Source organism: Castor canadensis, chromosome 2, assembly GCF_047511655.1.
Source record: "Castor canadensis chromosome 2, mCasCan1.hap1v2, whole genome shotgun sequence".
In the NCBI taxonomy this organism is placed as follows: domain Eukaryota; kingdom Metazoa; phylum Chordata; class Mammalia; order Rodentia; family Castoridae; genus Castor; species Castor canadensis.
The window spans coordinates 199,321,270-199,346,949 of NC_133387.1; the positions used below are offsets into that span (position 1 = coordinate 199,321,270).

General features: G+C 35.4%; 1 protein-coding gene across 2 annotated transcripts in view; it reads right to left on the reverse strand.

Annotated features, from left to right (window-relative positions):
- Cntn5 (contactin 5) overlaps positions 1-25,680 on the reverse strand; it is a 1,105,069-nt gene that overhangs the window by 765,652 nt on the left and 313,737 nt on the right. Inside the window, exon 1 of one of the 2 annotated variants that reach the window (XM_074066854.1) lies at positions 17,208-17,359. The exons of the other annotated variant lie outside the window; for it this stretch is intronic. The gene's annotated coding sequence lies outside the window, so the exon portion shown is untranslated. Of the gene's footprint in view, positions 1-17,207; positions 17,360-25,680 lie in introns of those variants that run through there. 2 annotated transcript variants of the gene reach the window in all.

Sequence of the window (25,680 nt, forward strand, 5' to 3'; positions counted from 1 at the left end):
TCCAGGAGCTTTCTGTACAGTTAGGAAAACTCACAGATGCCTCTGAAAACTGAAAATCCATTAAAAAGTCTATTAAGCAATTGAAAATTCCTTGAAGGAACAAGAAAAATTTTAAGTCCTCTCTGAATCCACTAATACAACAGCAAGCTCAAGTTGGGGAGTTAGGAAATAGTTTATGAAATATTTTTATAATTTTAGACAAATCATAGACTCTTTTGGGTCTCAGTTTTTACATCTGAAAAATAACAAGAGTAAATCTGTACTGTAGGAAGATAAATGGGCCCAATTTCATAAAACCAATAAATGGAATTTCCTGAGGCAGGACATTTTATCATGATTATTTTAAAACAGATAAATAGCGTGGTGCTGCCAGATCGAAAGGTTTCTAAGTCCTCTTTCTTTTACTAATATTTTTCCCTAAGTTCTTTGGGAAACTTATGATACATTGTGAACTCACATGACACACGCATTAGCTGTCAACTGCACAATACAAGTATAGACTTGTGCCGCTCGTGTCTTATGCCAGCTAAACTTGTTTATTAATGTAACCAAATAAATTCTTGCACTTACCATATGCAGGAATTTTACTTATTACTTATTGGGACTCTTACAGTAATACATTGTAAGATTTTCCCAGTTATTTTTTTCCACAAAAGATTAGTTTTGAAAGCCTGCTTATCCTTCTCATGTTACAGGCCCTTTATAATTCTTAGCAAAAATTTAACAAATCTCAAATATATATTTTTAATGTTAGCTCATAATCATAAAGTTATTTAGACAATACATGTTTAGAATTATTATAAAATAATTTATTCAAACAACTCATGGTAATGTTAGGGATTGATTTTCTTGAGGATAATGAGTTGACATTAACATTATAATTTCCTCATAACAAGTACTTTTGTAAGTGATTTGCAAATACTAATTTGATTCTTGTAATAACCCTTGAGTAAGGAAAGGAAGAAACACTGAATTAACTTCCAGTGTCAGGATGGTAAGGTTCTTGCTTTGTGAATATTTTTAGGTAAAGACTGGAGATAAAGCAAATTTATCTTTAAATATCATATTATAGCCAGATACCCTTGACACACACCTTTAATCCTAACTGCTCAGGAGGCAGAGATCAGTAGGACCACAGTTCAAAGCTAGCCTAGGAAAACAGTTCATGAGAACCCGTCTTGAAAATATCCAACATGAAAAAGGGCTGGGAGAGCATCTGCTTAGCAAGCATGAAGTACTTTGTTCAAATCCCAGTACCACCAAAAGAAATATATCATATTAGAGATCCTAGAGACATAAATGATCTTATATACACATGCAAGCATGCATATTCACTCACCCTTCTCGGAGGGTAAAGCAAGCTGAAATTTACATCAATTTGTTCCAAGATAATCTGATAAATTTCTAAGCAATTTTTCAAAATTTTCCAAAAGCTCTTTTTTTGTATTCTCTTGGCAACTTTAACATAAGTTTGTAATAAATGGTATTCTTCTTTTGGGTTAAATATTCAATAAATTAAAAAAAATCAAATACAGAAGCTAAGTACAAGTGTTTAAATGAGACTAATTTTGAATAAAATGTAAAAACTAATGTCCAAGGAATATATTTATATATAGATACACAAACCAAATATACATATACATAAACATATATATATATACATGTAAATATATACATGTATATACATATATTTATGTATATACCTATACAACACTCAGCTTTCTGAAGTATTTGTTCAGGTAGAATGAGGAAGAGGGAATGTATACTTTACTTTTCTCTCCTCAAATAATGTTAACATGTAATAATAAATTCCTAATCTGTTTATCAAAGAAATGTAGGACAGATATCCTTGAAGTGAGTGTTAGGTGTTTTCACACACTTTTTTCCCAAAGTGCAGAGAAGGTATAACACAGTAGGATCAAGTGATTTAGCTCTTTATGTCCTGCTACACAGGTGTCACCCTTTTTAACTACATACGTGCTTGTTACTCATGCATCACACAGTCACTCCGACTCTGTAATTTTTATTGATGTTCTGGGTGAGGGGGTACATTGTGGCATTTACAAAAGTTCTTAAAATATATCATATATCATACTTGAATTCACCTCCTCCATCTTTCTCCTCTACCTCCCTCTCTTCCCATTCCTGGAATAGTTTCCACAGGTCTCATTTTTCCATCTACATACATGCATACACAGTATTTGTACTATATTCACCCTCCTACACCCTTTCCCCATGTCCTTCCCTACAATAGTACCAAACCACCCAAGACAGGACCTGTTCTGCTTTCTTGTTCTCTAATTTTGTAAAAAAAAAAAAAAAGTGTCATTTTTGTTTATTTAATATAGCTACACATGGAGGTTCCTGTGACATTTCCATGTATATATGTATTATAACCTGAATTCATCTTCTCGATTTTTCTTCTTTCTACCTTAATCCCCTTCTTATGGTGATTTCATCAAGTTTAAAAATTCCATACTCGTTCTTATATAGAGAGTACACTAACCACATTCACATTCTTAAATACTGTTACTCTCCCTGTCTTGTATATGACCTTCCCTTAGCATGACCTGTTTTTCATAATATCGCTGTTGTAAGTCAGGCTATAGTAAAGTCACCTGCACACCATGTTCATTACAGCACTATTCACAACAGCTAAGCTATCGAAGTAGCCAAGAGGTCCACTACTGACGAATGGATTAAGGAAATGTACCATTTATATACGATGGAATTTCATTCAGTCACAATGAAATTTTGTCATCTTAAGGTAAATGTACCATTTATATACGATGGAATTTCATTCATCACAATGAAATTTTGTCATCTTAAGGTAAATGGATAGAACTGGAGAACATAATTTTAAGTGAAGTTAGTGAGGTTCAGAAGCCCAAAAGCAGCATGTTTTTTCTCATATGTGGAATAGCTTTCTTATTTTGTTTCTTTATTCTTGTCTTTATTTTCTTTATTTTCAAGATTGTCCTCTGACTAGTAGACAACTTCAGGAGTCAGAGATCAGTTTATTCATTCATGAGTGAATAAACAATGTGTTTTCAATGAAGTTATTTAAAGAGTAAATAAGTAGTCATGTTTCTTCATTTTCCAAGTTGAAAAAATATCCATGCCACTAGCAGTGTAATCAGTTTCAGAGTGAGAAAAATTAATGTTCACATATACAAGTATTCTAAGTACAATATTTAGGTCACCAGCCAATGATCTACGTCCTAGACAGTCACCTGATATCACCCTGTTTCTAATGTTTCCATCCATGTAGCTGTTTTCAGCAAGCATCTCAATCCATGTTACATGCACAAACAGTCATCTATGCTAATGGGTAGAGCAAATTTCTGTTTGACCCATTGCTATTAAATATTTATACATTCATAATATTCAACTTTCTTACAAATGAGAAGTGACATCAATTTGTATTTCTCCTGGAGTTCTGGCTTTGCTGTCAGCAAAAACTGAATTGTGACACATTACTTCTTTTGTCAAATGGCATCAAAATGTACACATGCTACCCATGACTTTAAAAAAAAATCAATGTTTAAATATTTACATAATAAAACATCAATAACAACAATTCATTTGAGACCATGCAGCATCCTTCTGAATAATTCACTATAATTACACTCTGAGATGAAAAGGAAGAAGAGCAGCAAGCTAAACATTCTTGAACAACTCGTGGTTCAGATCCACCTGTGTTAGGATCAAAGAAAATATTTCCATGTTTTCATTTGTCTGAACATTTTGATGAAAAGATCAAGACATTCTTTTATCCAACAAGCCACCAGTGACTATCATCCTTGTCTTTCTTTCTTGTATCTGTGACCTTTGTCCATTCACTTCATTTTCAAAGCACTTTTATACTCAAACTACAATACTTTCATGAACTATTTTATTATTCAACAGTTCTTGAATAATTACTGTATGAGCGCATAGTGGTAGACACTGTAAATGAATGAAAGTTTGGGGAGGTCTAACATCATGCATGGGGAATGAGGCATGAGTGTGCCAAGGTGTTCTTGTGCATCATCACCTTCTTCCCACGGATTTTATACTTTCCACAACTCCAATCTCAGTCTATTCTCAAGACTCATTCTGCTTCCTTTTTTACTTCATTGCAGATGTTTGAAGTATAGTGGATTTTAGGTGGATGGGAGGGGTACTGGGGAGGAAACTAAAGTCTTTTTTTCTTTTTTTTGGTCTTAGTAGGGTTTGAACTCAGGGCCTCACACTTGCTAGGCAGGCATTCTACCACTCGAGTCACTCCACCAGCCTGAAACTGAAATATTGATTGTACAAATTTAACACACTGGTTTTGAATGTCACAGACACACACACACAAACACACATAGACAAATTCATGCCAAATAATCAATATTAAAATATAAGAAGCTAACAGAAGGATATAATGAGCTGTCTTCCAATAAAATCCACAATATCTCTTTGTTTGGCACAGGTATAATTAAGCAATAAGCCCCATAGCTAATGTACCTAAAATGAGTTCAATACATGGAACAAAGTTAGAGGTAAATATATTCAAATAACTAAAACAATTACAACATACAGAGAAATGTGAAATGGTCATCAAAGGAGAAGGAGACAAATTCTACTTATTATTAAGAGGAAAGCATTGTAGAGAAGATAGTAGATGTCTCCGGATTTAATGGAGAGATAGCACAATTTGTTTTCCTGAAATTTCCATCAAAAGAAAATGTAGGAAGGCAAGGAATCCCAAAATTCCATGCAATAGTCTGGCTTAGGTAGACATTGATGAAAATGCATGCACCATCCTATCTCAAAGTTATTATAAGCATCCTTTAAAGTTATAATGGTATTTTCTTGGCAACTTATAAAAAATGAAAAGAATCAGTTGAGTCAAGTTTTAAGATTAGCAAAGAGTTTGAGTTACTAACTTGACCAAAACACCTGTTAACACCCATACGCTTGCTTCACTCCACAATTTTTAGTTTATATGATTGAGAAAACAATCTGAATGGACCAATTCCCATTTTGAGTCAATGTCTGGCATGTGTTGACTTCCCTAAATGCAGTGGTTAACAGTAAAAGGAAAGAGGAAATAGAGGGTAGTTTAAGGCTGTCCTTTGCTCAGGAGCTGGTACTTTGAAAGTTTCACAGTGGGGAGGGGGACTGGGAGCTGCATTTCAACATTACTGGTGTGTAAGTGTAAGGAACCAGAGACATTATCACGTGACATATTAGTGCAGGACAGTTTCATATCTGATGTGCATTCGAAAGTTCAAGGGAAAATCCAGACAAAAATGAGGACAAAGTAGAATTTTCATGATGCTGGAGATAATTTTGTTGTTCGAATAGTCCTGATTAAACAAAATATAGAAGAGAACTCCATTTATAATGGTTTAAAAGTTGTTAAGAGTTGCATGGAGTAGAAATTACCTCAATATTTTGTCACCAATTTGGGAGAGCTGCTTAGATCATCATTTATTAATGGATTGCTAAATAGAAAACACAAGTGCTGCACAACTTTAACTTTCAGATAAGCTGCCAAAGAAGTGTTGTCTTCTCTGCTCTGCCCTGACATTGTCTAGGTAGTAGAAGAGATTTCAAGCATGTCTCCATAATCTGTGTTCTCTTATGGAACACAGAGCTAACTACATTTCCCAGCCTTCTTTGCAGTTCAACGTGGTGATCATGTGATTGCATTTTAGCCTTTGGAATTCTACTTCCAAACCTGAAATGTCTGCTCCACTACTACTTCCAAACTTGCTGCTCCATGCAACAAAACCTTCCTTTTGTTGCTCTTTTCAACATTGTATCTTCATGTTACCAAATAGGAAGTAAGGACATAAGGAATAAGAATGCTGCATAAGAATAGAAGAATATGAAGAAGACATGGTATACAAAATTACCACAGAACAAAAGCCCACTATTATTGTGTTTTTGTTGTTTATTTCTTTTGGTTTGGCTTTTAATTTGGAGCTGGGGATGGAAACCAAGACCTCATTCACGATAGAAAAGCCCTCTCCCACTGAGATAGACCTCCACTTCACTTTTCTAGGTTTTAGCCATTCTGCCTCAATAGTGGTTATCTATCTTGCTACCCAAACAAATAATTCTGTACATCTGTGCAGAAACCACAATGGATTAGAAAAATGAACTTTCCTACTCATGTTAAGTACAATGGCATGAAATATTCCTTTAATAACATTTTTAAATATATAAAGAAATTTCTCAGCTACAAAGGCCCAAATCAAGAAAATAAGAAATTATGTTTAATGTTTAAACAAAATAGTTTAGATTTTAGGTGTTAGTAATAATTCTAGTTGTCATGTTAGTTGCACAAGAAGTCATTAACTTAATAAGAAAATTTCCACAGAACAACATACCCCTTTTAACTCAGCAGTATCCCAATAAACCTAATTCACTAAAAATTAGCTGCTGTAATTTATAAGAACACTTATCAAGATGAATCACTTCTGGAGGTAATTATCTTCATTTATTGAAAGTTATGGAAAAAATGTGAAGGAAACTTTTTTTTTAACTGAATGAAATATGCAAGAGTGAATGAACTCTTCAGTATAACCACAAAGTACTAATAATTCATTATTGTATTCAATCATTTTAATGCCTTTTCAACATTCGCTATTTTTCTAATTTATTTGAATTATTTGCATTGCTTTGTACATTTCATCATTCATTTCACACATGTATTTATTAATCTAGATGTTCTGTGTATGTTTTAAATTCTTTTGACACTTCATCACCAAATATTGATGCATAAATTAATGTAAATATCTGAATTTTTGGACAGGTACGTGAAACAGTTATTGCTTGATATATAAATATATATAAAACTTACCTAGATTTAGATTAAAATGTGAAGTATTTCTAAATGCTAAATGCTTAGACAACTTGAACAAAATATATTTAAAATGGAAATCCTAAATTTTTTGAGCTATGTAACTCAGACTGGCATCAAAGTTGCATAGAACTCCACAGTTCTGGTATTACAGGTATTTGTCACCATGTCTGGGTGGGTGGACTTTTGTATTAAAAATTTCCATGTTTCATACTGATCATTTTTGTCATTGTATAAAAAAAAAACTTTGTACATTTCACTTTGTATCCAATCTTCTGCCTTTTTATCAATTCTGATGATTATAATCAGAATTTAATATTATATATTTTATATATCCAAGGTATATTTAATATTTACAATGTATTCATTTTTAAATATACAATTTGTGTGTATAATAATACACATATATATAACTTACATATGTGTGTATATGTATTTATACTGTATATTGTACATATATGAAAAATGTTTAAACAATAAAATAGGAAACACCTTAGTATCATAAAAATAGTTAGCTCACAGTGGTGAAAATTTGGATAGGATTTTTGTATTCTGTAGAGCTTTTGATATTTCAAAGTTTGGGCATGTTTTCTGACCAGCTAAGAAATGAAAACCATACATATAGTGAGAATTAATGTTGATATGTTTTATATTATTGCTATTTAGGTAGATTTCTTATCATTCATCAGACCATTTTGGATAAGTTTAAGTAGCTAACTTCATCATAAAATACATATTTTGGAAGAAAAACATTTCATGAAATCAAATTTTAGATGATTATGTAAGGAAAGATGCCTCTTAGAAATACATAGCTGCAAATTCACCTGTAATTCTCACAGCAACCTTTCCTGACTGTGTGACATTAAGGAAGTCACATACTTTCATGATTAAAGATCATCACAATGTCTTTGGGACAATTTAAGTGACTGCTGTTTGCCACGTAAAGTGCAAGATTCCATGAGCCTACCTGACCCTTCGTGAATGTGGTTTTTAACTATTTACTTTGAGAAGTGGTAAAACCTTTGGAGAAAAACCTCAGGCTTCACTTTTGAATATTTCCTATGTGACATGCCGGTTATGGAGCTGTAAGAAGTTGAGTAAGAAGCTGTGTTTAAACGACTGGAGCTCAGTATATAGACCAGGGCTGAGGATGCAAATGTGGATGTCTTCAGCGCATTGATGGAATTAACACCATGGAGGTAGAAAAAATCTCTTAGGGAGAGATTATGAATAGAGATGACATAAACCCAAGATGAAGCCTTCTTGTATTCAGCATCAGTATGTTGAATAATGAAGGAAATCTTGCAAAGAAAAAAGAGGTGTGAATTACCAGATAAAAGGAAAATGACAGTGGAAGGTCATGTTACTCGTTATGAGGGTTTTGTGAGGAGTTAAGAAAGTGATGAATTTGAGAGCATTTTGCAAATAAATGTGAAGTACTTGATAATCATTATTGCTTCATTAGATTAGATGGGAATGGACCAGAAAGATCTCCAGGTGACAGCAAAGATGCTAGCACAGCACTGACTATGCAGTCACTGACACCAGTGTGTTAGTCAACTGGAACTCACATCAGTTTGTGACTGTCTTCAAACCATCTCTTCTTACAGTTTTAGGACAGTAAATACTTTGATGGCATTGTTATAGAAGGAGGTCACACATTTGTAGTACTGCATAACCTTAGAGAACATGTTCAACTCTGATATTTCTGTGTAAATTTCATAAAATAATGAGTCATATTGAAGTTGAACTCTCCCTTTTCTCCTGTTTGCACTGTAACACCAAATACTTCTGTGACAGAGACAGAATTTCAATTTTTGAATGTTCCCCATATAGTTCCTCATATATATTTTTATGGCCTACATGTGCATTTCATAAATATAAGAATAAATGACCATGTCACTCAAGCTTCTTTGTGTATGATATTCCCCAGTAAAGGACGGTAGTAGGATGACAAGAAATATTTATACTTATATTTGGTTACCTACAAAACTGGCCCATTGTGAAGAACTGCATATTGCTAGTTGTGCACTATAGACAAATTATTTAACCTGAGACTTGAATTTTTTCTACCATTTGGCAGAGCAACTTATGCTCACCAAATATTTCCTAATCTTTTTTCAGCCCTTTACAGTGAATCAGATCCATGCTACTAGGCATGTCCCAAATATAATAATTGAAGAGACAAAAGTCATTTCCGGGCTGAAGCAGAGAGCTGGTGGGTGTGAGCTTCTGCAAGAAGTGTCTCTGTTGCTGTCAGTGTGCTCAATACTGTTAAGATGACAAAACAACAAAATCCTAGAAGACTCAATGTCTGACTGATTAAGGTCAACAGGTGACACATACAGAGCCATAAAGTACACTTGAGCAAAATTCTGCACTCACTGCAGAATTCTCAAACTGTTTTTTCTGTCATGAAAGGGAGAATATATTAGCTATTCCAATATCACAAGGTAGTATTCTATTTAATGAGCACCATTTCAAACATTAAAAGATGTCATTGGTCCTAAAAGATATTTAGAATTACCTATCAGTAAGTTTATCTAGATTCCAGCTGTATCACTTTCAAGTACTTTGACTAAATGGTTGACATTTTCTTTGCTAAGAGTTATATTAACTATGATCCTGAAATTGAATATGAGATTAAATCTTAAATAATATTCTCAATTAATGACTTGGCAGAGAAACTGAGGGATATGGTACTCATTTTAATTAAGAAATATTTCTTAAATTATCAAAACAACATACCTAGTTGAAATAGGAGCTTTCTAAATATATACACCATTTCCACAGAAATTTTGGGGCACCTGTTATATGAGAACATCCTTCTGAAAATGAGTAACAAAAACAAACACAGCTGCTAAAGCCAAGTTGTTTTATCTTCCAATTACTGTCGGCACATTTCCAAATTAACTATTGGCACAAAGTTATTTAAAATGATTCTTATTGGAAAAGTTGTGTCCTTTGTTGGAATAAAGTTGCCTTATATTGTTGTTTAATGCAGACTTCAAGATGTGCAAGAAAACGTGGATTATGGTAAAGACTCCTAAACATAGCAGTGGAAATGACAAGCTATGCATCTTATTTGCTGTTTGATAGAACCAGAAGAAAATATTTAAATGGGTTGACTGTGCCTGCGATCTACAATATAATGTGGTATACCATTTTATAAAACAAAACCCTTCAGATCTCAAGTCACTAAAGTAGATTTATTATGCTAATTTGGCATGGAATGTTGCCAGTTTCCCTGAATCATTTTTGAAACAGCAAAATATTTCTAAATAATAAATGCTGTCTGTTTCTTCAGAAACATACTGAATGACAAACGGAACACAGAGATTACATAAGAATATGTTCTTCAATTTTTTTCCCCCAACATTGACTAGAAGATCAAGGCTGTGCCATCAAATGTCCTATAAACCCCTAATCCTGCTTCTTGCAGTAACTTTAACAGGGAAATTAAGCAAGAAAACAATTTGGACCACATGTCTCTTGAGCTCAAGTTGCATATCTTAGGTCGGAAAGTGTAGTGTCTTTGATAGACAGGACACTCCGCACTTGAACCACTAGAATACATAACCAACAACAAGAAAATGGCAACAACACCTTCCAACATGTCCTGCTTGATCTGCTTTTTTGCTTTCTGAAACAAATGGACTTGCATTTCCTTTAGTCCTACAAAATGCAGTCAAACACCACCTGCATCCCTGTGACATCAAACACGGGGGAATTATAATCATTGTTCAGATTTCAATTTCCTCCTTTTAAAAACTGCTTCACAAAACCATCTGCTCCATTCATCACATCTGTTAGCATCCTCAACATTCCTGTGCTGATTGAATTGACTTCATATTGTTCTCTGGTCTTAAGAATCACAGAGTTAGAAAAGTGCTTTCTCACTGTCTTCACTGTTATTTTAGAATTCTGTTTAATAATAGTACTCATTGAAGGTCAAATAGTAGGCTGGATGAGTTCTCCCATTCATTAACTACATGTTTACTAGACAAGATAATAAATAAACATTATGATACTTTTTATATATTAAACTAAAGGAAAATCTTTAATAATAAGCATATGATAAGAGTATGAACAGAAACTGACTTACATTAAATTATTTATGATTATAATGAAAATAGAATGTAAAAGTCAAAGCATAATATGCACACTCTCTCACAAATGGAAACTTTTTTTTATTTTTCCAAATAAACTACAAGGACAATTACAATTGTAGTTTTCTTCTCTTCCTTCTAAAATTAGTCAGTCATTAGAAAATTACTTCTACTTTCAACACCTTTTCTGACTCTTCTCTTTGTCCTCTTGTTCTGAGGAAAATCAGTTCCCCTCAAAGACCCCACTTACTCTGCTGGACTCCATGTGTCTTTCATACCTCTACTGAGCACTGGGATGGTAGTGAGGTAAAGTCCTCTGCTCCTCATTGCTGTTTACAGAATTTCAGTCTTCTACTTGTCTTAAAACATCTCAGCTTGAAGGTATAGTCTCCAATCTAGCATGCCTACTAAACCTTCTCCTACAAGTCATTTATAAATCTGGAGCCTCTAATCACACAGTTGAACATTTATCATATAGCTGTCTCCTCCCTCCCATAGGAATATGGACATCTTCATAAAGACTCAAAAAGTGCCCCAACTATGGTTGAACCACACACATTGGCACTCTTTTCTGAGTAGTCGATAGTGTCTAGAGACAAATAGAGATCTGAAATCCTATATGCACCTTTTAAACTTTATGTATCTTCATTTTCTCCTTCAAATTTGCTTACTTCCACACCCCCTGTTTTGCTTATATGAGTGACTATCACAATTTTTTTAGCTTCCCAGACAAAAGCCTGTAGGCACATTCAGCCTCCCTCTTTTTCTCACAACCACACTATATATTGAGGCTCATTGTATTCATCACATTCACCATCCACCATCACTTGGCTCTGACCACAATCCTCTCTTAACTGTGTTATTCCAATAGTTCCTCATCATGCCTTCTGCATTTCTTGGCCCCTTCTCTCAGTCCATTGTCCCTGCTGCAGCCACAGTGATCCTTCCTAAGTCTATATCAGAGTAAGTCTTTCTTACAGATAAATACTCCAAGGCTTAAATCTCACTCCAAACCAAAAAATCCTTTAAATGGTCTATGGGACACTGCATAACTTGATGGTACCTGCTTATTAATGCCCAGGCCCAGTCCAAGTCACAGTGTGATGTTGCCTCTATATGCTGCTCACCTAACCTCACCTCTTGAAGTAAGTTCCCTGTGCTGTTGGCACTGGCATCACCAGTTATGAATGCAAGTACCTCAGTGGACACCAGGCAATATGTATGCACATTAAAATTTGAGCTTCAAGGATGTGTAGTAAGTCTACTCATTCAAGGACTTATTGCATGCTGTTTTGACCAAGTGTGACCAAAAATAGTGATAATAAAACAAAACTTTCAAAACTAAAAATTTTTCATTCTCACATGCATTTGCAATTTAGTAGATGTGGAGAAGTGCTCAGTCAGTCCCACATTATCGGAAATGTTGAATTCATTGTTGGAAATGTTGAGTGTTTAAAACCTGCCATTCATTTTTTGAAAATCTGCCTACTCAAAGCCAATGGTAAAAAAGTAAGGCAAAAGTGAATATGCTTGAGGGATCCAAGATGGTGACTAGAGGGAGGAAGCAGATAACATGAGCTCTGTATGGCAAAAATCTTGCTCAGATGCTGGAGACACACCTGGCAGGAAAAAACACCAAGAAGAAGTAAAACTCTGACACCCCAACACCCCCAGCCTGTACAAAGCTTCTCCACACCACATTACATGGAGAAACCAGGAGGGCTCCCGCCCCACCAGAAGCTGGCTCTTAACCTGCCTGGGAGAAGTAGACCAACAGTACAGAGAGAATAACAGCACCAAGTGGAATGATGGGAAGATGGGAAAAGGGTGGGAACAATTTTCCCCCAACAAAAATTAGTACAGTAACCAGAGGGAAATGAAGAAAACAGATACCCAGATTCAGACTCTAACAAAACAAAGAGAAACTATACCAAGCCACCCAAAGAAGCACACGAAAACATTCTGAAAGAAGAAATCCTGCAAGTAATCAATGAGAATTCTATAGAGATGATACTGGGTAGGGTCAACCAAAATGTACAGGAGACACTCAAGAATTTCCAAGACAACAAAAATAGAGAATTTGATAAAGCACAAGAACAAATAAAAGAAACTAGTGTATAAACACCAAAGTGAAACAAAGAACATGATAAATAAAGAGAAAAATGAACTCAGGATGAAAACAGACAATATTAAAGAGGATGGGACACAGGATATGGAAAATTTCAGAAAAAAAGAAAGAAACAGAAATGCAAAACAAAATGGAAGGCCAATCCAGCAGAACAGAACAAGCAGAAGACAGAATCTCAGAACTTGAAGATGAAATAGTAATTAAAGGAAAAACTGAAGAACAATTAGTCAGACAACTCAAGACCTGTGAAAGGAATATGCAAGAATTCACCGACTCCATCAAAAGAGCAAAGCTGAGAATCATGGGCAGTCAAGAAGGAGAAAAGGTGCAAGCACAAGGAATTCATAATATATTCAACAAAATAATAACAGAAAATTTCCCAAATCTAGAGAAAACAATGCCCATTCAGGTGCAGGAAGCCTCCAGGACACCAAACAGACTTGACCAAAATAGAACTACTCCATGCCATGTTATCATTAAAACAACAAGCACAGAGACTAGAGAAAGAATATTCTAATAAATTTGAAAATCTTGAAGAAACAGACATATTTCTAGATACTTATGATCATCCAAAATTGAACCAAAAGGACATTAGTCTATAACACAAAATGAAATTAAAGCAACAATAAAGAGTCTCCCAAAAAAGAAAAGTCCAGGACCTGATGAATTCTCTGCTGAATTCTATCAGACCTTTAAAGAAGAACTGATACCAACCCTCCTTAAACTGTTCCACGAAATAGAAGGGAAGGAAAACTGCTTAACACATTTTATGAAGCCAGTATTACACTTATCCCAAAACCAGGCAAAGACATCTCCAAAAAGGAGAACTACAGGCCAATCTCCTTAATGAACATTGATGCAACAATCCTCAACAAAATAATGGCAAACTGAATTCAACAACATACCAGAAAGATCATTCACCATGATCAAATCAGCTTCGTCCCAGGAATGCAGGGGTGGTTCAACATACAAAAATCAATAAACATAATAAACCACATTAACAGAAGCAAAGACAAAAACCACTTGAACATCTCAATAGATGCAGAAAAAGTCTTTGATAAGATCCAACACCACTTCAGGATAAAAGCTCTAAGAAAACTGGGAATAGAAGGAAAGTACCTCAATATTATAAAAGCTATATATGACAAACCTACAGCCAACATCATACTTAATGGTGAAAAACTGAAACCATTCCCTCTAAAATCAGGAACTAGACAAGGATGCCCACTATCTCCACTCCTGTTCAACATAGTACTGGAATTCGTAGCCAGAGCAATTAGGCAAGAAGAAGAAATAAAAGGAATACAAATAGGTAAAGAAACTGTCAAAATATCCCTATTTGCAGATGACATGATCCTATATCTTAAAGACCCAAAAAACTGTACCCAAAAACTCCTAGATACCATAAACAGCTACAGCAAGGTGGCAGGATATAAAATCAACATACAAAAATAATTACCTTTTCTATACACTAATAATGAAAAAACAGAGAAAGAATGTATGAAAACAATTCCATTTACAATAGCCTCAAAAAAATTAAACACCTAGGTGTAAACCTAACAAAGGATATGAACAACCTCTACAAGGCGAACTATAAACCCCTGAAGAAGGAGATCGAGGAAGACAACAGAAGGTGGAGAGATCTCCTGTGCTCATGGATTGGCAGAATCAACATAGTAAAAATGGCTATACTCCCAAAAGCAATCACATGTTTAATGCAATTCCCATCAAAATCCAATGACATTCATCACAGAGATTGAAAAATCTACCCTAAAGTTCATTTGGAAACACAAGAGACTGCGAATAGCCAAGGCAGTTCTCAGCAAAAGAGAGCAATGCTGGAGGTATCACAATACCTGACTTCAAACTATATTACAAAGCAATAGCAATAAAAACAGCATGGTACTGGCACAAAAACAGACATGAAGACCAGTGGAATAGAATAGAGGACCCGGATATGAATCCACACAAGTGTACCCATCTCATTTTTGACAAAGGTGCCAAAAATACATGATGGAGAAAAGACAGCCTCTTCAACAAATGTTGCTGGGAAAAGTGTTTACCCGTCTACAAGAAACTGAAACTAGATCCATGTCTATCACCCTGTACTAGTATCAACTCCAAATGGATCAAGGACCTGAATATCAGACCCAAAACTCTGAAGTTAGTACAGGAAGGAGCAAGAAACACTCTGGAACTAATAGGTATAGGCAAAGACTTCCTCAATAGAACCCCAGCAGCACAGCAACTAAGAGAAAGGATGGACAAATGGGACTTCATAAAATTAAAAAGCTTCTGCTTGACAAAAGAAATGGTCTCTAAACTGAAGAGAACACCCACAGAGTGGGAGAAAATATTTGCCAGCTACACATCAGACAAGGGACTGACACCAGAATATACAGGAACTTAAGAAACTGAACTCCCCAAATCTCTGAACCAATGAAGAAATGGACAATTGAACTAAACAGAACTTTCTCAAAAGAAGAAATTCAAATGGCCAAAAAACACATGAAAAAATGCTCACCATCTCTAGCAATAAAGGAAATGCAAATTAAAACCACACTAAGATTCCACCTCACCCCTGTTAGAATAGCCATCATCAGCAACACCACCAACAACAGCGAGGATGCGGGGAAAAAGGAACCCTCTTACACTGTTGGTGGGAATGTAAACAAGTACAACCACTCTGGAAAAATATTTGGAGGCTACTTAAAAAGCTAGACATCGATCTACCATTTGATCCAGCGATACCACTCTTGGGGATATACCCAAAAGACTGTTACTCCAGAGGCACCTGCACACCCATGTTTATTGCGGCACTATTCACAATAGCCAAGTTATGGAAACAGTCAAGATGCCCCACCACTGACGAATGGATTAAGAAAATGTGGTATCTATACACAATGGAATTCTATTCATTCATGAAGAATGAAATCTTATCATTGGCAAGTAAATGGATGGAACTGGAGAACATCATCCTGAATGAAGTCAGCCAGGTTCAGACCAAAAATCGTATGTTCTCCCTCATATGCAGACTTTAGATCTAAGGCATATACAGCAAGGGTATTGGACTTTGGTCACATGATAAGATGAGAACACACAAGGGAGGTATGAGGTTAGGTAAGAAACCCAAGAAAACATGATAGCATTTGATGTCCTCAATGCAAAGGAACTAATGCAGAAACTTTAAAGCGACAGAGGCCAACAGGAGAAGGGGATTGGGAACTAGTGAAAAGGTCAGTTAGAGATGAATCAACTTAGAATGTAACACATTTGTACATGGACGCAATGCTAGGAATCTTCCTATATGGCTATCCTTACATCAACTAGCAAAAATGCTTTGTCTTTCTTATTATTGTTTATATTCTCTCTTCAACAAAATTAGAGATAAGGGCAGAACAGTTTCTGCCTGGAAGTGAGGGGGTAAAGGAGGGAGAGGGAGGGGGCAGAAAGTGGGAAAACGGAGGGGCCATGTGGTAGGGGGGAGAAATGACCCAAACATCGTATCCAAATATGAATAAATGGGAAAAAAGTGAATATGCTTAATTAATAAAGTGACAATTTGAGGTTGTTGGGTCATGTTATTGGAAAAATGATATCGAGCATCTGCACTGAACTGCATCTGGAGCATGCGTGGTTTTTCCTCAGTGGTGGTCTCCTTGGAGACCCACAGATAACAAGGGTCCACTGTGTCTATAATTAGGATAAGAACAAAATCAAAATAAAAGCAAGAGACTTAATTCCTCATGTTGAAAATTTCCCTCTGCTCCCTTTTTTTGTTTTTAAGAAATTTACTAAAGCAAACTTAAAAATCTAAACACTTTCTCTCCTTTTGAAATGTGCATAAATCTTTTGGGAAATCAAATAAGCCTTTTGACAGCTTTATGTCCTAGGAGTGTCTTCCTTAAAGACCTAGGAGTTTTCTTCAAAATGCAAGCATCAAGGAGACAGTGCTACCATCTCTAGGTCCAAGACACATTGCTCCAAGTTGCAAAAGGAAGTTCTGTTATAAAAATACCTATGCTTTTCCTTTGGAGAAAGCCAGATGACTGACACAGACAGTCAAGCAAATGCCAGGTTAAGTTCACGTGAACCATTTGTGACAAATGGTGCTGTCATGTGCTCTTACCTGAGTTCTAGTTATTGTTCGTCTTGAAAATGCATCCGTAATGAGCTGCTTCTGCTTGCCTGCAAAGAAGGGTGAGAAATTTCTGCCTGTCTTTGCAATCTTAGTGGATCGCCTGTGATCACATCACATTCCACTTCAAAGCTTAGTCAATAATGAAAGTGTTTCTTTCTGGTGCCTTTGTAGACAGGATTTCTGATTGGAAGAAGATTCTATTTTTAATCATATTTTTCCAACACTTTCAAGTTCTACCTTAAGTTGAGGGGATGTACTCAGTCTGCAGAAATCTCAGCTACACCCCTTATTCACAGTACACTTAGCCACACTGGCTCTCCTTAAGCTTCGGAAACATTTCAAACACTTTGCACTGCTGTCTTTCCTCTCTGCCTGCAAAACTCATTGCCAGGATGTCTCACTTAAGAAAATGGTCAACTCATCAAAGATTTCTTTTTCATTGCTTTATTTACAAAATGCTCTCTATTCTCTTTGCTTCTACAAATCAAAAATAAATTTCTTGATTTTTAATTATCAGAATGTTAACCGTGTCAGGACAGAAGTGATCTTTATTCTGTTCCCATCTCTATCTTTTCCAGGTCTGGGTAGAGCTCCCTTTATATGATATGGCCACATGAATACTTGTGGACTAAATAAGAGCAACTTGTCAATCATAGGAATGTGTTAATGATCCTAATCAAATGCTTAAAATACTTAGTTTTTCACTTCAAAAACTAAACCTATAGAGCCAATTAACCTAAGTAGCACAGTATAGTGATTTTAATGACTGCCACTGTTTAAATTATTATGGCACAGTAAAATATTGGAGTTAAATTAAAGTTCTTTCTTGTTCTCCTTTCATATTTCTGTTCAAGATTCTTCACTTTGTCTCTTTCCCTACACCAGATTTCTACCTCTAGCTGACTTGATTGCTCCGATGACCTCAATCAAAAGGCAATTACCTAGTGAGGGTGGAAGGTAATTATTCCTATCAAGGCGAGATTGAGCACACCTGAGTAGACAGATGCAGTTCTTCTCAGGATGACATTTTGCCACAAAATTTGACTCTGGAAATTTGTGATGCATGTAAAATCTATGATAAGTTGTTGATTTATTTGCAAGAATTGTAGGACATTTTTTTTCCTACCAAAACTACATTCCTAAAAGTCAACATAAAGAAGGCAGTGGATTACATTGAGAAAAAACTGATTTAGTCATATTTATAAATTAGCCTTACAAAGCAAGCAGCACCTTGAAATAATTTTACTAGACTGAGAAAATCTTGTAGAAATTACTACAAAATAAAATTCTGAAGTATGTAATACACTAAAAAATAGGGAAAATGGGAAAATTCAGAAATGGGGAAAAAACTAGTTATAAAAGGCCAGGTATCTTCACACCTCAAGACTGTCATAAGCCAATTCCATGCAAAATGAAGATATTTACAAATTCGAGATAACATACTAGAATTTCAAATGTATGAAACCAGTTTCATTTGAAGAGTTTCTAAGTAGCTGCTGACAGTGGGGAAATAGAGTTGATGACTTGGAGGTTTCTTTCCACAAGGATGAGAGGTCCCCAATTCCTTCTCTTTAAGGTAACTTGAGGGCCTTGGCCATTGAACTATTCCAAATTATTTACTATTAAATGTTATCTTCTATTTATTTGTTGATCTCATTTGTTGAGCTCTGTAAAGGATCCGAGGTATTTTGCTCACCTCGATATTTGCAGAGATTAAAACAGTGCCTAGCATACTGTAAGCTTTTTAATAAATATTTACTAGGAGAAAAAAAATCAATGACTAATAGAATTTAGATTATAGCTTAAATATAAAAGAAAGTGTTTCTTTTATGGCTTGTAGTACATTTTGTGATAGAAAGAAAGAGGAAATCATGATTTTCAGGCAATGAAGAGTGGGGAAAAGACAGAATTAGCTGCACCCCTTTCTCAGGGACTACACATCTGCAGCAGTGCAACTGGGAGCAGTGCCACGCTTACATCGTGGACAGGTGGCAGGAATACTGAGAATTGTTCACGTCCCTGTCCTCATGAGGGTAAAATGCCAGTAGGAAATGAGAAATACTACCAGAATCTTCTTTTAGCCAAAGAGAGAAAAGATTTATCTTGCCAACATTTTCTTAGGTAGCTGTGAGAACTCACAATAACCAGCTCAACAGCAGCTTTCTTTAAGCTGCTTTCTTTCAGGGAAGCAGGCATTGGAGAAAGTGCTGTCTCGTGATTATTTTATGTGGTCACCTCCACAATTCAGCTACAGAAGCATTCTTCCACCCACATCAGACAAGGATTCTGAAACTCAAGGGTGTTCTACATACACATGTTCAAGTTCTGAATGAGCCAGCTTTGACTTCTTGAAACTTGCTCTTTTTATGACAGCACCACGTTTTCTTTTTGTTGTTTTTATAAGTATGGTATCATGTGTGTGAATTCTTATTTATTTTTTAACAGTGAAATGACTTGTGTTTTTGGTTTGAGCTCAAATTTTTAAAATTCCTCTGCTTGCCATGTGCACTCGAAAAAAATATACATCAAAACCATGATTGGTATACACATTTGGGTGGAAAATATTTTCCTTTTCTTTTTCTTTTTTTTCTGTTTTTTTTTCGGTACTGGGAATTGAATCCAGGGCCTCTAGGATGCCAGGCCAGCTGACTCTACCACTTGAGCTATGTATCCAGTCCTTTTGGTTTTCGCTTTGTTTTTTTGGGATAGGGTCTCTTTAACTTCCCCTGGGATGACCTAGGATTGAGATCCTCCTGTTTCTTCCTCATCAGTAATGGGATTACATTCATGCACCACCATGATCATATTTTCTGAATTACTTTTTCCCAAATACTTTTCATTTGGGAAAATTACTTTGGAAGTAATTTTCTTCCAAAGGAGGTCAAGTGACTGATTGTTTAAGATTCACCAAAAGGGAATTTGAATCAAAGCACCTACCATTCAATGGAGTTATGGTTCTGCTGCCTCACATCCAGGGAATTTATAATTAAAAAGAGGTTGTACTAAATCACTCTTAACAATCTTTTAACTCTAGACATGTTTGCTTCCCTAGCACTTTAGGTTTACGTTGGCCGTAACACTTATCTTGCTTTATTTTAATTATTTGTCTCTTTCAGACTGTCCTGCAGACAGAACCTCCATCTCACTCACTACCACACATCCAGGGCAGAGCGGCATGCCTGATGTACAGCTAAAGCTGAATATTATTAAATTGATAAAATGAAATAACCGGTCTTTCTGAGCTGTAGAGAGAAATAGTTCACTGGGGTATTAACAACAGTAAGAATGTGTGCAACTACTTAATTATCAAAGGAGGTATCACCATAAGAAGAATTCAAAACAAAAATTGCCAACCCATCACCAAGTTAATTTCCCCAGAAATTTACTCTTTCCTCAAGACTTTCACTCCACCCCCTCTTAGAATCCAATGTACGGTAAGTAAAAGATACTATTTTAAAAGTGCGCATGATATATACCATTCATTAGCTACAGTCCATATAACTCTGGCTTACTATCGTCCCTAATTTCATTGCTGTCAGGCTCTGTCTTTAAGACTTCCAGCCCTAATAAGCTAAAACAACCAATTAGCTCTTCTCTGCACAGCATGGTTTGAACATTCATTCTGAGGTTGTTGAAGGATAATGCAGAAATAAAGAATTACAAGAATTTGTAAAACAAAAACTTTTAATGATGTAAAATAAACCTTTCAACTTCTGAGGAATTCAGCTTGTTTCATTATCCTTTCTACAAACCAACCAGCCTACCTGAGCTGCACAGAATGAATGAGGCTAGTGTATAGAGTGACACAGTCTGTCCACATCTCCAGAGGGCACAATTTGCAGGACTGCAGCTTGAGTAGCATCCTGTATTATGGAAGGAAGTTGCTCTGACATTGATGAGGGTGGCAGGATGTCAGCCCTCTGCCTAAGTGATGAGATTTCCCAAGAAATAGCAGATGATGGCATGAGAATAAACTTTGTCATGTGTTTACTTGGGCTTGGTACTTGCTTACTGGCACTTACTGTGCTATGTAGAGGCTTAATGTTCTTTATCATGCAAGTCTTCACATTTCATAATTGAATATTGGCAAGCTAAATAAATTGCCATGACTAGCTAAGTCTCAAAGCATATATTAATCTTTGTGCTTCTTTTACCTATGGAGCTTGTGCTTCTCCAAATTCACACAGGTAATTTTGGTTCCACTGAAAGGCTTATAGGTCATGAAGTAAAATACGGACTTTATTTGGAGGGAAGAGAGACTGAGCAATTGTATCCAGGCTCATGACATGATTCATTAGATATTAATAAAATAACTAGCAAGAATAAATTGGACGTTTATTGTGTGGGATTTACTGAAAAGGCACCTGTCAATTAAATGAATACCTTGGGAAGAAAAGAAATATCAAGCAATTCTTTCAAATGGGAGTTGACTTGGCCTCCAAACTAAAGTGCACCAGGCTAATCTCAGAAATCAGGAATCATTGTCTATATCAAAACAGTCTAATAAGAAAATTAATTTGGGGTGTAGGCCAATTAATCCCACCAAATGATCCCTACGCAGAAAGGTGAGAAGTAGGTAGCAAAGCAGCAATATCTGAATTTTTGAGCATCAGGATGGGGCTCCAAAGCCCCGAAGATGTCTGGGTACCAGGAAAAGGACTGTTGTATTTTTACTCAGGACTTCTAGCATGTATGCTTTTGCCTGGACCCAAATATATCTATGAAGACTCTTCTATGCATGTTTTGTAAGCTGTATTTAAGGAATAATGGAGAGAAACAAACATTTAGAAAACCTTCCATAGCACATTTTATATTGTGTGAGGAATTGAAGACAGACATGTATCATTTCCCATTCATAGCTGGTACACATCTGCAATGTTACTTTCTCCTTTAGAGACATATCAGAATTCAGGAGGCTTTAATTGAGAGGTTGGCTTTATGTCAATTTCATTTCTATTGTCTTTTCTTGTCTACAGATCTAGTTACACAGCACAAAAAATGAACAATAAGTAAACACTCTTCACACAATTTCTTTTCCATGTAGAGTGAGACTTATTCTATTGATATTTTTCAGTTGTTCTTTAGACTTGATGTATATAAAAAGTTATTTCAATTCAGAACCTAGAAATGATTGATTTCTGGCAGTGCAGTCATTCCAATAGGAGCCTCTCAATATTTTTTCTTTGATATTCCAGGTGAAATCATATAGAAATCCCAAGTGTAATTTTGGATTAACCTTCACAAGTTTGACTTTTCTAGCAGTATTGTACTCAGAAAGAATACAAGAGCAGAGTATTAAACACTTTAAAAATCCTATGTCATTTAATCTTTAAATTACTTCTGTGACCAAAGTATATTTTCACAAATCGAAAACAAAGTTCCCAAAGTCTGCATAACTCAAAGTTTTGAAGAATCAAGTCTCAGTGGTCGCTGTTTAAACATGAAGGTTAATATTGTTCAAATACCTCAGCTGGGCAGCTATAATCTCAGCACTCCTGGGCTGGAGACAGGAATTCAAAGTTGGAAGCCAGTTGGTGATATAGTGAGTACAAAGCCAGCAACACAGTCACCACATGTCCTAAACAGACCAAGGCTCGGAAGGTAGCTCAGTGTAGAGCACTGGCTGAGATCCAGAGTTCAGTTCCTAACACTGCAAAGAAACGTCCCATTGGAACCAAATGGGTCCTTCAACTTATCAAAATGAGACAAAAGCCCTCTACTGAGTCTAATAATGCCTATTAGTCATTTTAGCACTCAAAGAATATGACACAATTTCTGTTTGGTTAAGATTCAAAGTAGTAAATAAAATATCCAGTAATGATGCCATGAATTTTCAAAAATAAAAAAAGGAAATGAAGAATTCCTGCCCTGAAAGTATTTATCATTGAATACCTATTAAATTATTCAACTCACACTTTTATTTTCCTAGTAATAATCCAAGTTACTATAAAATAGTAGCATCTGAGCACTTTAACCCAACACAATAAAAATAATAATGTCCCTTAAGATACTTCTACTAATAAGACAAATTTGAATACTTAATGAAATACTTTTATGCATTTCCAGCAAAACCTCAACATTAATAGTAAGTTGACTGTGCATTGTGGATACTATTTTGTTGGATACTAAAGGCAGATGGATATAGTAGCTTTTGTCATTATTTTATACTTAGTAATTTCTTCTCTGGGAAACCACTATCTTATAAAAATATTGTTATAAAAATCACTACGCTATTGTCAAATCAAGCTGTGCTTCCTAAGTCAATATACAAAATAAAAATTTTAAAGGATAATGTATTAACACTTTCTTTGTCAAAGTAACAACTTTTAAATTCAGAACACATCTCTTGTGAGGTCTAGTTTGCATACATAGATAAATAGATCAGTCTGTTCTTGGAGTTGAAAGTCTTCATAAGCAGATGTTTTCATAAAATGTAGCAAGTACAATACAGGAGTAGTATTTGAATGTTCCTTTTTAATGCAAAACAACATTTAATATAATCAATACTACCTACAATTAGCAGTGTACTATTCATTAAGTTGTCAAAAAACAATAAATAAATAAACACACAAACAAACACTGACGTGTAGCATTTCCAGTCTCCACATGGTGTCTCTAAGACGCCAGTGTGATGACACAGAAGTTGGAGCTGAGAAGAGATGCCCATACCAATGGGAAGTCAGTCATGTATGTGCTGACCCCAGTGTACCTTTGTGAGTCTCTGTATGGAATGACTTTGTTTCAATAAGCTTAGGTTTTTGGAAGAAATAAACATGGACCAAATCAAGAGCAGAATTCATTGATTTTTCTGAGTTTAGAAACACCACTTACCTTGTGTGGGCCTCCATTTCCTGCAGCACAATGTGCTTTTTTGTTCCCTTACCATTCTTGAGTTCTGAAAAATCATTTAAGATCCACTTATGGAAGGGGCTAGTTCACATTTTGTTGGTACTAGGATCAGAGAATTTGTCTCCTCTTATGCTTTTTGATATAATCCATGAGAAAAAATATTTTCAGAATTACAGTATAAAGTTGTCAATTTTATCTGAGGTTTCTTAAAAAACAAAATAGTTCACTTATGTAAAACACTGAGTCAGAGACAATTAAAACCTATTGTCAATACCATTTTCTGCCTCATTCCTTTCCCCATTATGATAAATTAAATGTCCTTATCCAGACTATTCCTTTGATTGCCTACTACCCTCTCCTTTCCTTACTCCAGGGCCAAAGGTCTTCTTGCAATTCCTCAACAACTGTAAGATTACTCTAGACTCTGGGTACTGTATCCTTTCCCTCTGTCTGGAACACTTTCCCCAGATCCCTTCCATATACCTTGTCTTTGCCTTAACAGAGAGAACCATTCAAACATCCCTGCTTGATCTTTCTTCCATACTTAACTCTGTTTTTCTGCCTAACATTTACCAACTCCATGAAATACTGGATTTAGATTTGTTCAATGTTGGACATTTTTTGAAAGTTCAGAATTCTGTTTTCTGTTATATCTACTTAGAAGAATCCCTGGCACTCAGTAGGCACTCGTTAAATGTGTGTGCTTGCACATATATGACACTCCGTAAATGCATATACTTGAGGGTACACACCCATGCATACTTTTTGTGGGACAGAGGAAGAGCACCATTGCCCTACACTCAGTGGAAAACTTTCTTGAATTTAGGTTTAGTACATTCATTCCATGATACAAGTACTACAATATAAATGCACTCCTATTATTTTGTCAATGTTTGTTCAGCTGGAGCTAATACACTACAAGACATAGCTGGACAGAAAGATAATATAGAATAGCTTTCTCATCTATGTTGGTTAGCAGGGAGGAGGCAGAAATTCTCTTCAAATATGAACTAATTAACACTGACATATTTGGGGTTGCTAAAGCACCTTTGATTTTGTATCTATTTGTTGAGTAAACAGAAACCCAGTTATTTCTAGTAAATGTTTCCTAGCTCAATGGCTTGTTTTTTGGCTGCTGTAAGTAGAATTATGAGAGATGTGTTGACATTTAATTTATGCATAAGCAAAAATCTATTTATTTTAGACAGAAATCATTGGTTTTGCACAAAAATTGGAGATTATAAGTACAAGTTTCTTTCCCTTTGCAGATGGAGAAGTCTCTTACTGTGTTACCTTATGAACTTTAAAAATATTTTATAAGAGAGTCATGTATTGTATAATTATATTGTCAGTACATGCATAATAAAGATTTATAAGAAAAATTGGACTTTAGAACTGGATTATTGATATTTTGTCCCCGCTGAATGTCTTAATAATAACTTGTCACGTTAGCAGTTATGTTCTGTCAGGTGAGAATATTTGTAAATAAGTCCCTTGCTTTTTGTTGGTTTTCTGCTGTGTATTAATCAACTCTGCTCTCTTTAAAGTTGTACCTTCTCTGTTAATATTTAACACTAAGTATTTCCTTCAGGATGCTTTAATATAGATTAAT